At 45.0% G+C, this 12,213-nt stretch overlaps 1 long non-coding RNA gene across 1 annotated transcript in view; it reads right to left on the reverse strand.

Moving 5' to 3' along the window:
- LOC142008675 (uncharacterized) overlaps nt 1-6,623 on the reverse strand; it is a 45,035-nt gene extending 38,412 nt beyond the window's left edge. The window contains exon 1 of the long non-coding RNA XR_012644203.1: nt 6,603-6,623. This is a non-coding gene — a long non-coding RNA (uncharacterized LOC142008675). The remainder of the gene's footprint in view (nt 1-6,602) is intronic.
- Nucleotides 6,624-12,213: the final 5,590 nt, after the last annotated feature.

The raw sequence follows: 12,213 nt of genomic DNA on the forward strand, positions 1-12,213 counted from the left end.
AGGTGCACTCAGCCTGCCAGCCAGCTTGCTACATATTGCATCATCCTCTTTCTTCTCTGCTACCAAGCTATAGTGCACAGGCAATCTCAGAGGACCACAAATAATTGGAAGTATTGCCCTGGAACTGAATTGTAGTGCTGATATCAGAACATTGCATACATATATGATGAATAACTAAGTGCAACAGACCACAGACATCACAGTGCACTGGCAGACTGTTATAGTGGTGGTTATTTTGCAGCTGTGCCCCTTTTGTTTGAGATGACCAACTTTTCCAGACAGAACACCAGGGATATTTAGAAGCAGTTCCTCAGCTGATATACACTCATATCTATGGAACTGTGATGATTTACAGCAGTTACAGCTTTGCCCAATATGTTCAAAATCCAGCATAGAACATTTTCCTTTTATTTGAAACAAAAGAATATTCTTGGGACTTTCTGAAAGCTTCCCGGTGCGTGTGTTAGGAGTTAAATGATTCGCAAGATTTTTCTGTGGGAATGGCACACACATACACATTTTACATAGTGAGCCTCATCCAAAAGCCAGACACAAAATAAGCTCTTTGGGACACACAGGGCTGAAGAAGAGACATTTCTACGGCGCTTCATTTTACTGGGAACTCTGCACAGCTACTCCCATACTGTAACACACTGTATGCTCCGTGCAACCAGCATTGTCAGAACTGGTGGTAGTTTAATTAATGTTCTTGCCAACCCAACGATACTTTAGAACCATCACTTTTGTCAAGAGGAGTATCCTAAGTGAAATGAAGTACAGAACACTACCTCTGCTGCAGACCAATTCACAGGTACGTTAAATTAGTTCCTATTAAAAATCACTGCTTTTGTGTACTTCCTGGAGTATCAGGAACGACAGATTGTTTTCTGGAGGGCACCCAGGATTGTGACAGAAAAGCCACAGAAAAAATCTTTTTCACTGGATGTATAGAAAAATAAGCAATGACAAATGAATAGCTCTCTTTTATTTTGTAAGGACTTTAAAAGCGCATTCTTGGGTTTGGGCTGCCTGGAAAGGAAGATTTCAGGAAAAAAATAATCAGGATTCATCTTCATTATTCAGTCACTCAACCATTCTTGGAAACAGTGCCATTGAATTGTTATGCATTTCAGAGCTGAATTCAGCAGAAAAATGTATATATAATAACTAAATAAAAGTCAAACTGCTCTCCTTTTCGCAGCCCTAACAAGAGACAGCCAGACAAATGCATGAAAAAGCTGACTGTCTGGCCAAGAATGAAATTGCTGGCAAGTCTGGTTTCAACCCTGCTATTAGCTTTCCTGCAGCTGCTTCAGCTACCTAAGCAGCATTGAGATAGTGCACTCTCTGAAATCCTTTTTCTACTGGGTTTCATATTTATTCGGATATGAGCCTGAATCTCGTTAGTATTTCATCCTAAAGAAGTTACAGGTTAATGGTCTGTCAATTTGAAAACTAAGAGAAAGATCAGAAAGGTTACTGCTTTTAGGGATGAAACCCAGCCTCTTTCTGTGGGCAATGAACTTGACACAGTGGATCTGTTGCAGATCTGTGCAATGGGGACAGGCTTTACTGAGGTTGCATTGGTGAATATGCAGCTATGCGGATTCCATCTATCTTTGCACCATACAAGAGCCACAGAACCTACAGCAGTGGAGTGTTATCATAGAACACTCTGTCACCATTTGTGAGGAAGGGGATGGCTCCTCCCTGCCCCTGACAGAGTACCAGTGGCCACTGGTGGCTTGAGCTGTGAGATGCCTTGCTCTATTCAGATATTATACAATGATAATGTGTTACTTATTTTAGCCATCAGTCTGGTTTCCCTCACTGGAAGGCTTCATCCATTAATATCTGTCAAGCACTTTGAGACATTGAGATGGAAGGTGCAGTCCAGGGACAGAATAATTTACTACTAATAATGAAAAGGGACAGATTTAAAAGATCTGGAAAATCTCATGTCACCTCCATTTTTTTCTCTCTGTCATGTACTATTTAGCTTTCCCAACACAGTATATTAGTTGATAGCCCAAACAGACAGCTTGAGCTGGCTGAGTCACACAGGTGAAGAGAAACAATGCTCTGTGTGTTCCTCAGCTACAAATGATTCCTTTTCTTTTATAGACTTTTTATATAATTGCATTCAGGCAGCCAGTCCAGAGGGTGAGGCTGCCATGAGATCATCGTGCTCCTGAGGAATCAGATTCTCTTGGCTGTGTGTCAGAGCTTCATAACACCTAAGGCAGCCCAGAGCATCTTAAAATAATTTAAACATACCCCCTAGCATGCCTGGCTGTTTAATTGTCCCAGCAGTGTCAGTCATTCCCATTCACTGAAGAATCATCTCAGTTGCTCTCATTCTGATCACGTAGCCAGAATTTAACTTCTGAACTCAGGATTTCCCTTAACAGAAATCAGGGTTGCGTGCAGAACTGCATCTCCCCTTCCTGAGGCACTCCCATTCCCTTTCACGTTCCCTGCACAGAACAGCATGTCCCTCATCAGCAGCATCTGGTTTCTTGAAGGAGGCAATAGAACCCAGAGATCAGAAAGGGTGGCTTTGGAGAGAGAGAAGCTAGGACCTGTCTCCTTTGATGTTACCAGGATTTTCTCCTGCTGACTAAACAGGAATAGGAGTTGACCCCTGAGCTCTATTCCCAACTTTGACATGGCTTGAAGACCTTTCGGGTTCACATTTTCAAGAGTCCATCTAACCACAGGTGCCTCAGTTTTGGGCAGGCTCAGCCTTAGAGCAAGGCAAGCAAGGTAGTTGCCTGGGACCTCACACATTCAGGGCTCCACACTTCAATTGACTATATCATCCACTGCCCAAGGGCTGAGCCCTGCTGTCAGCATGCTGCCCTTGGCCCAGCCTTCCAGCCGGGCCCTGGCAGTCTGACTCTGGCTTTGGGTGCCCAACTAGAGACACTCTGGACACTTTATAATTAATTATAGGTACAACCATGCAACCAAGGGACCCTAATCATGGACCAGGCTCCCTTTGTGTGAGGTGCTGTACAAACATAGAACAAAAAGACTGTCACAGAATCACAGGTCTGGAAGGGACCTCAGGAGGTCATCTAGTCCAGCCCCCTGCTTCAAGTAGGATCAACCCCCACTAAGTCATCCCAGCCAGGACCTTGTCCAGCCAGGACTTAAAAACCTCAAGGGATGGAGAATCCACCACCTCTCTAGGCAACACATTCCAATGCTTCACCACCCTCCTGGTGAAGTAGTTTTTCCTAATATCTAACCTACAGCTCTCCCTCTTCAACTTCAGACCATTACTCCTTGTTCTGCCATCTGACACCACCGAAAACAGTTTCTCAACCTCCTCTTTAGAGCTCCCCTTCAGGAAGATGAAGGCTGCTATTAAATCACCCCTAAGTCTTCTCTTCTGTAAACTAAACAAGCCCAAATCCCTCAGCCTATCCTCATAGGTCTTGTGCTGCAGACCTTTAATCATTTTTGTTGCCCTCCACTGAACCTACTCCAGCAAATCCACATCTTTTTTATACTGGGGGGTCCAAAACTGGACACAATATTCAAGATGTGGCCTCACCAGTTCCGAATAGAGGGGAATAACTCCTTCTGTAGATCTGCTCGAAATGCTCCTCCTAATGAACCCTAGTATGCCGTTAGCCTTCTTGGCTACAAGGGTACACTTTTTACTCATATCCAGCCTTTTATCCACCATAACTCCTAGGTCCCTTTCCACCGTACTGCTGCTGAGCCAGTCGGTCCCTAGCCTGTAACAATGCTTAGGATTCTTCCGCCCCAGGTGCAGGATTCTACACTTCTCCTTGTTGAACCGCATCAGATTTCTTTTGGCCCAGTCCTCCAATTTATCCAGGTCACTCTGGATTCTCTCTCTACCCTCCAGCATATCTACCTCTCCCCCTAGTTTTGTGTCATCCGCAACTTGCTGAGGGTGCAATCCAGTCCCTCATCCAGGTCATTAATAAAGATGTTGAACAACACTGGCCCCAGAACCGAGCCTTGCAGCACTCCACTTGAAACCGACCGCCATCCAGATATTGAGCCATTGACCACTACCCGTGGAGCCCAACCCTCAAGCCAGCTTTCTGACCATTTTATAGTCCAAGGATCCAATCCATATTTCCTTAACTTATGGACAAGAAAGTTGTGGGAGACCATATCAAAAGCCTTGCTGAAGTCAAGGTATATCACATCCACTGACTTCCCCATGTCCACAGAGCTTGTTACCTCATCATAGAAGCTAATCTGATTGGTCAGGCAGGACTTGCCCCAGTGAATCCATGCTGGCTACTGTTGATCATTTTTCCCCTCTTCCAAGTGCTCCAAAATGGATTCCTTGAGGATTCCCTCCATTATTTTCCCAGGAATTGAGGTAAGGCTGACCGATCTATAGTTCCCTGGATCGTCCTTCTTTCCTTTTTTAAAGATGGGCAATACGTTTGCCTTTTTCCAGTCATCCAGGATCTCTCCTGATCACCAAGAGTCTTCAAGGATAATGGCCAAAGGTTCAACAGTGACCTCTGCCAATTTCCTTAGTACCCTCGGGTGCATTAAATCCAGACCCATGGACTTGTGAACATCTAGTTTTTTTCTAGATAGCTCAGAACTTGTTCTTTCCCTACAGATGGCTGCCTTCCACCTTCCCATGCTTCATTGTCTAGGACCGTCATGTGGAAGCTGACTTTGTCTGTGAAGACTGAGGCAAAAAAAGCATTGAGTACTTCAGCTTCTCCTGCATCATCTGTCACTAGGTGACCTCCGTCATCCAGTAATGGTCCCACACCTTCTCTGATCACCTGTTTATTGTTAACATGCCTGTAGAAACCCTTCTTGTTACTCTTCACATCTCTTGCCAGCTGCAGTTCCAATTGTGCTTTCACTTTCATGATTAATGCCCGGAATTCTCCAGCCGTATTTTTATACTCCTCCTTAGTCAGCTGTCCCCGGTTCCATCTCTTGTATGCATCCTTTTTTGAATTTAAGCTGACTAAGGATTTCCCCATAAGCCAAGCTGGTTGCCTACCATATTTGCATTTTTTACTATGCAGCAGGATGGTTTGTTCCTGTGCCTTCAGTAAGACTTCTTTAAAATACTGCCAGTTTTCTTCAACTCTTTTCCCCTTCATCTTTGTTTCCCAAGGGATCGTGCTCATCCATTCTCTCAGGGAGTCAAAGTGCACTCTCCTGAAGGGTCTGTATATTACTGCTCACCTTTCTTCCTTTTGTCTGGATTCTGAATTCTACAATCTCATGGTCAGTGCAGCCCAGGTTTCCTCCCACTTGTATTTCTTTACTAGTTTCTTCCCTGTTTGTGAGCAGCAGGTCAAGTTGTGCAAAGCCCATGGTCAGTTCCTTCATCACTTGTACCAAGAAGTTATCCCCAACATTCTCCAAAAACTTCCTGGATTGTCTGTAAGCCTTGGACTATCTAAATCTGACTTGATGTCATTTCAAGTTGACAGTTCTTAGCATTCCTAAAAAACAGGCTCACGTGTCATAGACCAAGCATCAAAATTAGATGCCACTGATCAAAATTTTGGGCTTCTCCCTCTCTCTGTGTCCCATTTGCAAACTAAGGATGGAAATACCCACATTTGTATTATGCTTTGAGAATCTTGGATTGAAGGCATTTTGAAACTGCATAGAATTGTCGTATTTAAATAAACCAATATCTTCCAGCTTTTATCGGGTTTGTTACCATTTTATTTTCAAGATTGCAACTTCTTTTTCTTTGACAGCTCTATTTTGTAATCCACATTCATATTTATATTCCTTTTTCTGGGCTCTCAGGTTGCATAGACTAATACTAAACTAAGTTAATTGACAAATGGACTACCAGGCCAAAATACTCCACAACTGCCTATTGTTGGAGCAGAACGTACCATTCCACAAAATGTCTTTGTACTTTTGTTGTGGGGCTTTAAGTAATGATCCCTCCAGCTCCTTCAAGGCGTTTTACTTTGCTCTTACCACTAGATGGAACTACTGCTCTACCTTAGTCTTTCAATTGCTAGCATCCTAGACTTGAACAATCATTTGTAAATGCTTTTCCTTTGGAGCTGAAAAATGATGACTCAGAAGCTCCAATCCTGTTATGCAAAGCAATGATTCCATTCTAGTGAATACAGTGTCAGAGGAAACATCTATCAATATTAATTTGTAATAAAATCATAACAACAAGCTTATGAGAACGAGGCACAAAAATCTCTCCTTCAAAAGGAGCGACTTGATTTTCCCAAGCATGCCATAACACAAGCACTTTATGAATATGCATACATTTATAATGAACTTCTTAGAGGGTGGGGCAAAGCTGAAGCAATAACAGGTTTTTCTTAGTTTATCTTTACAAAACAAAAGCTTTTTTGTTCTGCACATTCTCTCCTGACTTGGAGCTGCCATATTTTGGCACAAGCCCCTTTAACATGAGGTAATTCTAGATTGTCTTCTGTCGTTTGCCAAATGAAGGCTTTCCTATAGCAGCTCTTCACAGAAGAGTTTGCTGCACGGCAAGTTCAAGTGACAAAGTCCAGGGCCTTTTGTCCTTCAGGCTCACACAGAACTAACCTAGTCAAGCCAGATGAATAACACACATGCTTCCCTACCTTTTCCTCCTTCACCTCTACTCTGGGGTCTGCACGACCTACCCGGCGTTCATGCTGCATAATTCCAGGTACCTGTGTGCACTTCAGCCTGCCAAGCCAACGTGTGAAATCATCCTGCAGAGAGGAGCACAAGCGAAATGGCAACATAGTACCAGGCTGAACTTAATTACTCTTGTCTAGACTCTGTCTCCTGATTAGTGGGGCTAACGCACAACTATTCAGCTTAGAACAGCAAATAATGAGGTGACCAAGTTTTGTTCCATGATATATCATGGTTTGGTTTTGGTTTCAGATTGGGATGTATTTTCCATTTCAGTTGGAAATAGGAATGTTGACTCCACAAACATTTTAAAGGCTAACCAAATGATTTACTCGGTGATGAGCTTTCATGGGACAGACCCACTACATTTGCGCTATTCTGTTGGAGTACAAACTAACTCAGCTACCTCTCCGTTACTACTCCCCAAACATTTGTTGCATTCAGGGCTGGCTTTAGGGACAGCCCACCCCGGTAACCATCTGTGATATCGTGGTCCAGCGTGCACTACACAACAGCACTGAGGTGTGTTCTGCTACTGTAGTCAGAAACTACTCCCAGCTGGCCAGGCTGCACCATGGGGTTGGGCAACTAGATTTCTCCCAGCTGCCTCCTGGTGGAGGAATGGGTGGAAGGGGACTGATGCACAGCTTGCTTCCCACCACCCCCAGTGTACTTCTTGTCCCCCTATGGAGCTGTGACAGGGGAGAAAGACAAGTGCTTCCTGTTTCCAGGTTCTTTTCCCCACCTGGGTCATGCTGGGAGGCATCAGGAGGTGCTTCTCATGTGCCGTCTCCTCAATCAGTCCAGGTGCAGGACGTGACCTGCCTACAGGGAATAGTGGCATCACCCCTAGCTCCCACTCCCAGCCCTCTAGGGATACACAAAGGAGCAATGTTTCATGGAGCAAGCAGCCATGTCATCTGCTTCCTGCACCCAGCTCAGTTTCCTCACGTGGGTGCAGGATGGATTGCAGGGGCAACAGCGGTGCTTTAGAACTGGTGTGCCGCGATAACCAGTGTGCCGTGCGAACTGTTCAAGTGTGCCATGAAATTTCATCAGTGTCCCCTCACTGCAGCTCTGCAAAAATCCATCACTGGGGGAAACTGACAACCCCACACCAGCTGGAGCTCAAGCAGCAAGGCTGCCTGAGTCCCACCAGGTACAGGGTTTGTCAGTTCCCCTCATGGTGGTTTTTTTCAAGGGGGAAATGCCAACCCTACAGGAGCCCATTTGTGCCGAGAGGCAGATGAAATGCTGCTGCCCAGGCTGAACAGGCTGGCAGGGAGCTCATATCCCCTCCCTGCTGTGACAAGGGGCAGGGAGGGTGGTAGCCTGTTGGAGCTGGCACACAATTTAAATGCTACGCCCTGACTCCAGTGGGCTGGTGAAGGGAGGAGCCTGCTCTCTGGAACCACCTCTCTGCTGGCACGAGTAACTGAGTACCTGCTGAAATTCTCAGCAGTTTCTCAATTACTCAACGTCCCATTTGATCCCTGTTTAATTTGCTATATGCACTATTATGTTGCAAACCTCTCTAGTAAGACCATAACCATAGTAAATGTAAGTAAATGTGACATTTATGAGCAGCTGATTCAGCTGAAAAAGTGGGCATGCTGTGGAATTGTTTATCTCATTGAAGTGGGCCATGTTACTGAACAGGCTGGGAACCACTGGGCTAGAAACAAAGGGTGCGCAGTGTAGTGGCTGGGAAGCAGAGGAAGCACAGTGCAGCAGTTGGGGGCAGGAAGATGGGGGCCTGGAGAGCCCTTGGGCTGAAGGGCAGTGGGGAGGATGTCATACTAACAGAGGCCAACGCACCAAACTACAAATTTGTCCAGAAGACCATTTCTCTAAGGCTGGCCCTGGGTGTGCGTGTTCAGAATTTGGGAGGGTGCGAGACACCATGTCATGACAGGCAAGCCTGGCCTTCAGGCAAGGCAAGCGAGGGGGTTGTCTTGGGCCCCGCACTCTCCCCATTCCCACAGTCTGCATGCTGCCTTGGGCCCCACAAACTCTTTGGCGGGCCTGAAAACAGGCAGAAATAAGCCAAAGGGGACACTTGGAGCAGGACGAAGCATCCCAGCTCATTAGACAGGCTTTTGCTAGCTCCCTCAAGCTAGCATGTTAAAGATAGAGTGGAGCTCTGAGCTCTCAAGTCTAAAGGCTGGTTCCCAGCTGCAGCACAGACATACCCTATTCTTCCTTCCCAAAAGCTGGGTACTGTGTCTGACCAAACAATTATTGAAGAGCCTGGAGGTGAATTAGAAAAGAAGACAACAAATGACTTAAGAGCGAAGGATTGATTGATTGGGTTTAATTAGAACTGCATGAGCCAGAGGGAGGGTCTTGCAGAAACTCCAGTGCCACAACCTCATCAACAAGACCAGGCTGAAGTCCTCCAAACAAACCCTTCCTGCCTCCTTGACGGACAGGATCGCCCAGAGGGCTGGGCACACTGCCTCTTTGGAAGCAACTGGCTTGCAGAAATTGACCTTTTCAGAGTATTGGCAACCTTAGCCTTCAAAAAGCACTAGGAGATAGGCCCCCTTGCAAATAATAAGATTAATTTATAAAATCTCATGATGTTTAAGCCATAAAACTCAGAGCCTCTTTATTTGTCTCCTGGTCTCTAATCCATTAGATCACACAAGTTCATCTTTTCAGGGCTAAGAATGTTTTTTATTAGTAGTATTTAACAGCAAACTGAGATTCTCCTCTAATGAACTGATTTCAGCAGCTGAGGCTTAAAAAGAAAAAAGTATTGCAAAAGTCCCCAAAAAGTCACATGATCTGGCAAGAGTTCATCTTGTACGCCTCACTGATTGCATGATCAGACACACCACCAACATACACCCACATTTTATGAACCAACATTTTCTCAAGCACTACTAGTAAGATAAACAACCAAAGGGTAGTGTAGACACACTGGGCATGCTCGCTTCCCCACTCGGACTAACACTGCCCACATCTTCAAAAAATTCTTTACCCTAAAATAAAAGTAAAGCCAAAACTAGTTTAGGGGAAAAAAGTGTGTGCATTGATCTATACTACATTCATTTTCCTCACAAACAGCAGCAAATACAAACATTCATAGAGAACAACATGTTCTCAGGGAAACAGAGGTTGCAGTGATAGGGTTTGGGGTTTCTTTGAATGAAATTGCAAAGTATATGCACCTCCTAAAGTTACCTAAACAGTCTGGGCCACACATTCAATACAGAACCTTCCGTTTTCTTGTGTTACTTTGCACCTGGAAACACAAATGCATGCAGCTTGGTACACTACCACTTCTGCATTCAGAAGACAGACTTCACACTACATACTAACCTTGTTTATATGCATAAACAGCAAATGGTTTACACATTTACATGTATGGTTGGATGCCTAAGGGATGAAGAGAAGGAAGGAAGCACTACTTTCCATGTGTTTAAATAGCCATATTTCACACAAATGCAAAGATGACCCCCTCTTTGAAAATTTCATCTTCCACTTAAAAAAAATTACAGTTTAAAACCCTTCATATTTCCCCAAATTCACCATGACAGATGTTCCCCTATGTGACTTGGCATGGCCAATGAAGCAGAAAGTATAGGTCTGAACAAGGGCAAAGCTGCACTCCCAACCAGATCTATGGGCAGCGAGTGATCCTGCAGGGGTCCATTTATCGTAATGTGATAAACTGACCTCCAAATGCTCTCCCATCTACTCCAGTATTTCACCAGAAGGATACCTATCAGTGCAGTCAACAGGAGAGTTTCTGCCCTCGATTTACCATACTGAAGACACCACAGCAAGTAGATCTATGTCAGCTTCAGCTATCGTGTTCGCAGAGCTGAAGTTGCAGAAGTTGGCTCTATGGCAAAGCCCAAGATTTTACCAGACTATAATAGCAACATTACTATGCGCTCTTGTTTTCCCACAAGTCTTGTGTCATGGGATGTTGCTAAGCCTCACCAGAAAACTTTGCAGTCATATTCAAGCAGAAGGAGATTGCAACCGAAGAGCAGCTACTAAATCATATCCCCTGTGCAACCCAGCTAACAAATCCCCTCAGAACAACATCAGATTTGGTTCTGTGCTTTTCATCAGCCCCCTAGGATGCAAGAATCTGACAGATATACCAAACACACTGGTAGCAGAAAAACTAATGACCAAAACTGGAGAGTCTGGTACCTACAGGCATACAGGGGGCAAGCAGTGCCAACCACAGGGGGATATGTGCGGCCTTTCCATTAAAATTTTGATGGGGGCACAGTGGAGCAGTGCTCCTCCTGAGTGCTACCATGAAGCACCTACAGGGCCAAATATGCTAAAAGTGTTGAGATACCAGTTTTCACTGCATGCACATCCCGCTAGATCTGCAGGATGGGGAACCTGTACAGTCAGAAAGCCACTTTCCCTGGGCCCCTCTCACATGTGGGCACTGGAGATCTCTTACCCACCCAATTCTCTGCCTACACAGGGTACTGTATTTCTTAGCAGCATGATAATGGGTAATTAGTGCTCACTGAGTCCTTGGGAGATTTAAAGCATAGATACAAGTACAAAGGATTGCAATTGTTATGACCATGTAATCCTGTTGCAAAGGCAGAAGGATGAGCTGTTTTTTCATATATATAAATGGGAAAAGCAGGTCATTTGCAAGCTAAATGGGTGTCTGGTGCTTTCCATGCCAAAACATGTGGTAAATCAACTGAACGGGAAATCAACCTACATCCTTCCAGCTTTTGAGCTTATTCCTGCAAGATATTGATTGTCCTCAGTTCCCTCTGCCTTCAGTGGGAACCTGAGTCTTCTGGATCTTGCAAGGCTGAGCGCCCTTAAATAATGTACGGAAAGGAATATACTCAGCTGAAAAAAATTAACACAGACAGCAAAAGATCCATATTTTGCCACTAAATTCGGAGGTCCCTACTCAGATTTCTCTGAGCCCTTACCCAAGGAGTTCAGCAGTAGGGTCTGCTTGAGTAAGGCCAAAATATAAACAAAGGCAGCACAAACCAGCCTTAATCCACTGTGATGCAGAATCCTTCAGTGCTGTCAGAGTGCCATGGGAGGGCTGATCCAGGTCCTCAACCTAAGGAGTGTAGCCAAGGAAAGCACTCAGGGCACAACAAAGTGTACTGGCACTCCCTCCATTCCAGCACTGGCATTTGGAAGAGTCTGCATCAGCAGGTGTATCAGTCCAATGCTGGAGGCTGCTGCTCTGATTGTGCCAATGCCCAGCTGGCTTGAAGTCTGATTTGCTCCCCACCCCAGCTGTGTGGAACTTTGTCATTGATTGCTCGGGGCTGCATCCTCAAATCACTTCAGAATTTGATCCAAAGCGTAAAGTATATCACTCACTTCCATGCATCCCTGAGCACTAATAACAGAACTAGTTCTTATTCATGCAAAGCTCCCTGAAACGTACCACGATGTTTCTCATAAACAAACTGGTTAAAAAACAGCAGTCTCTCCTGTACTCGTTTGCTCTGCGACAGTCAGCCGCCCCAACCCTCTGTGGCTGTGTGGTCCCCATTCAACATAGGTGGAGTGGATAGAGCAGGGCGTAGGCCAGGCATAATGTGT

Source organism: Carettochelys insculpta, chromosome 2, assembly GCF_033958435.1.
Source record: "Carettochelys insculpta isolate YL-2023 chromosome 2, ASM3395843v1, whole genome shotgun sequence".
Taxonomy (NCBI): Eukaryota; Metazoa; Chordata; order Testudines; family Carettochelyidae; genus Carettochelys; species Carettochelys insculpta.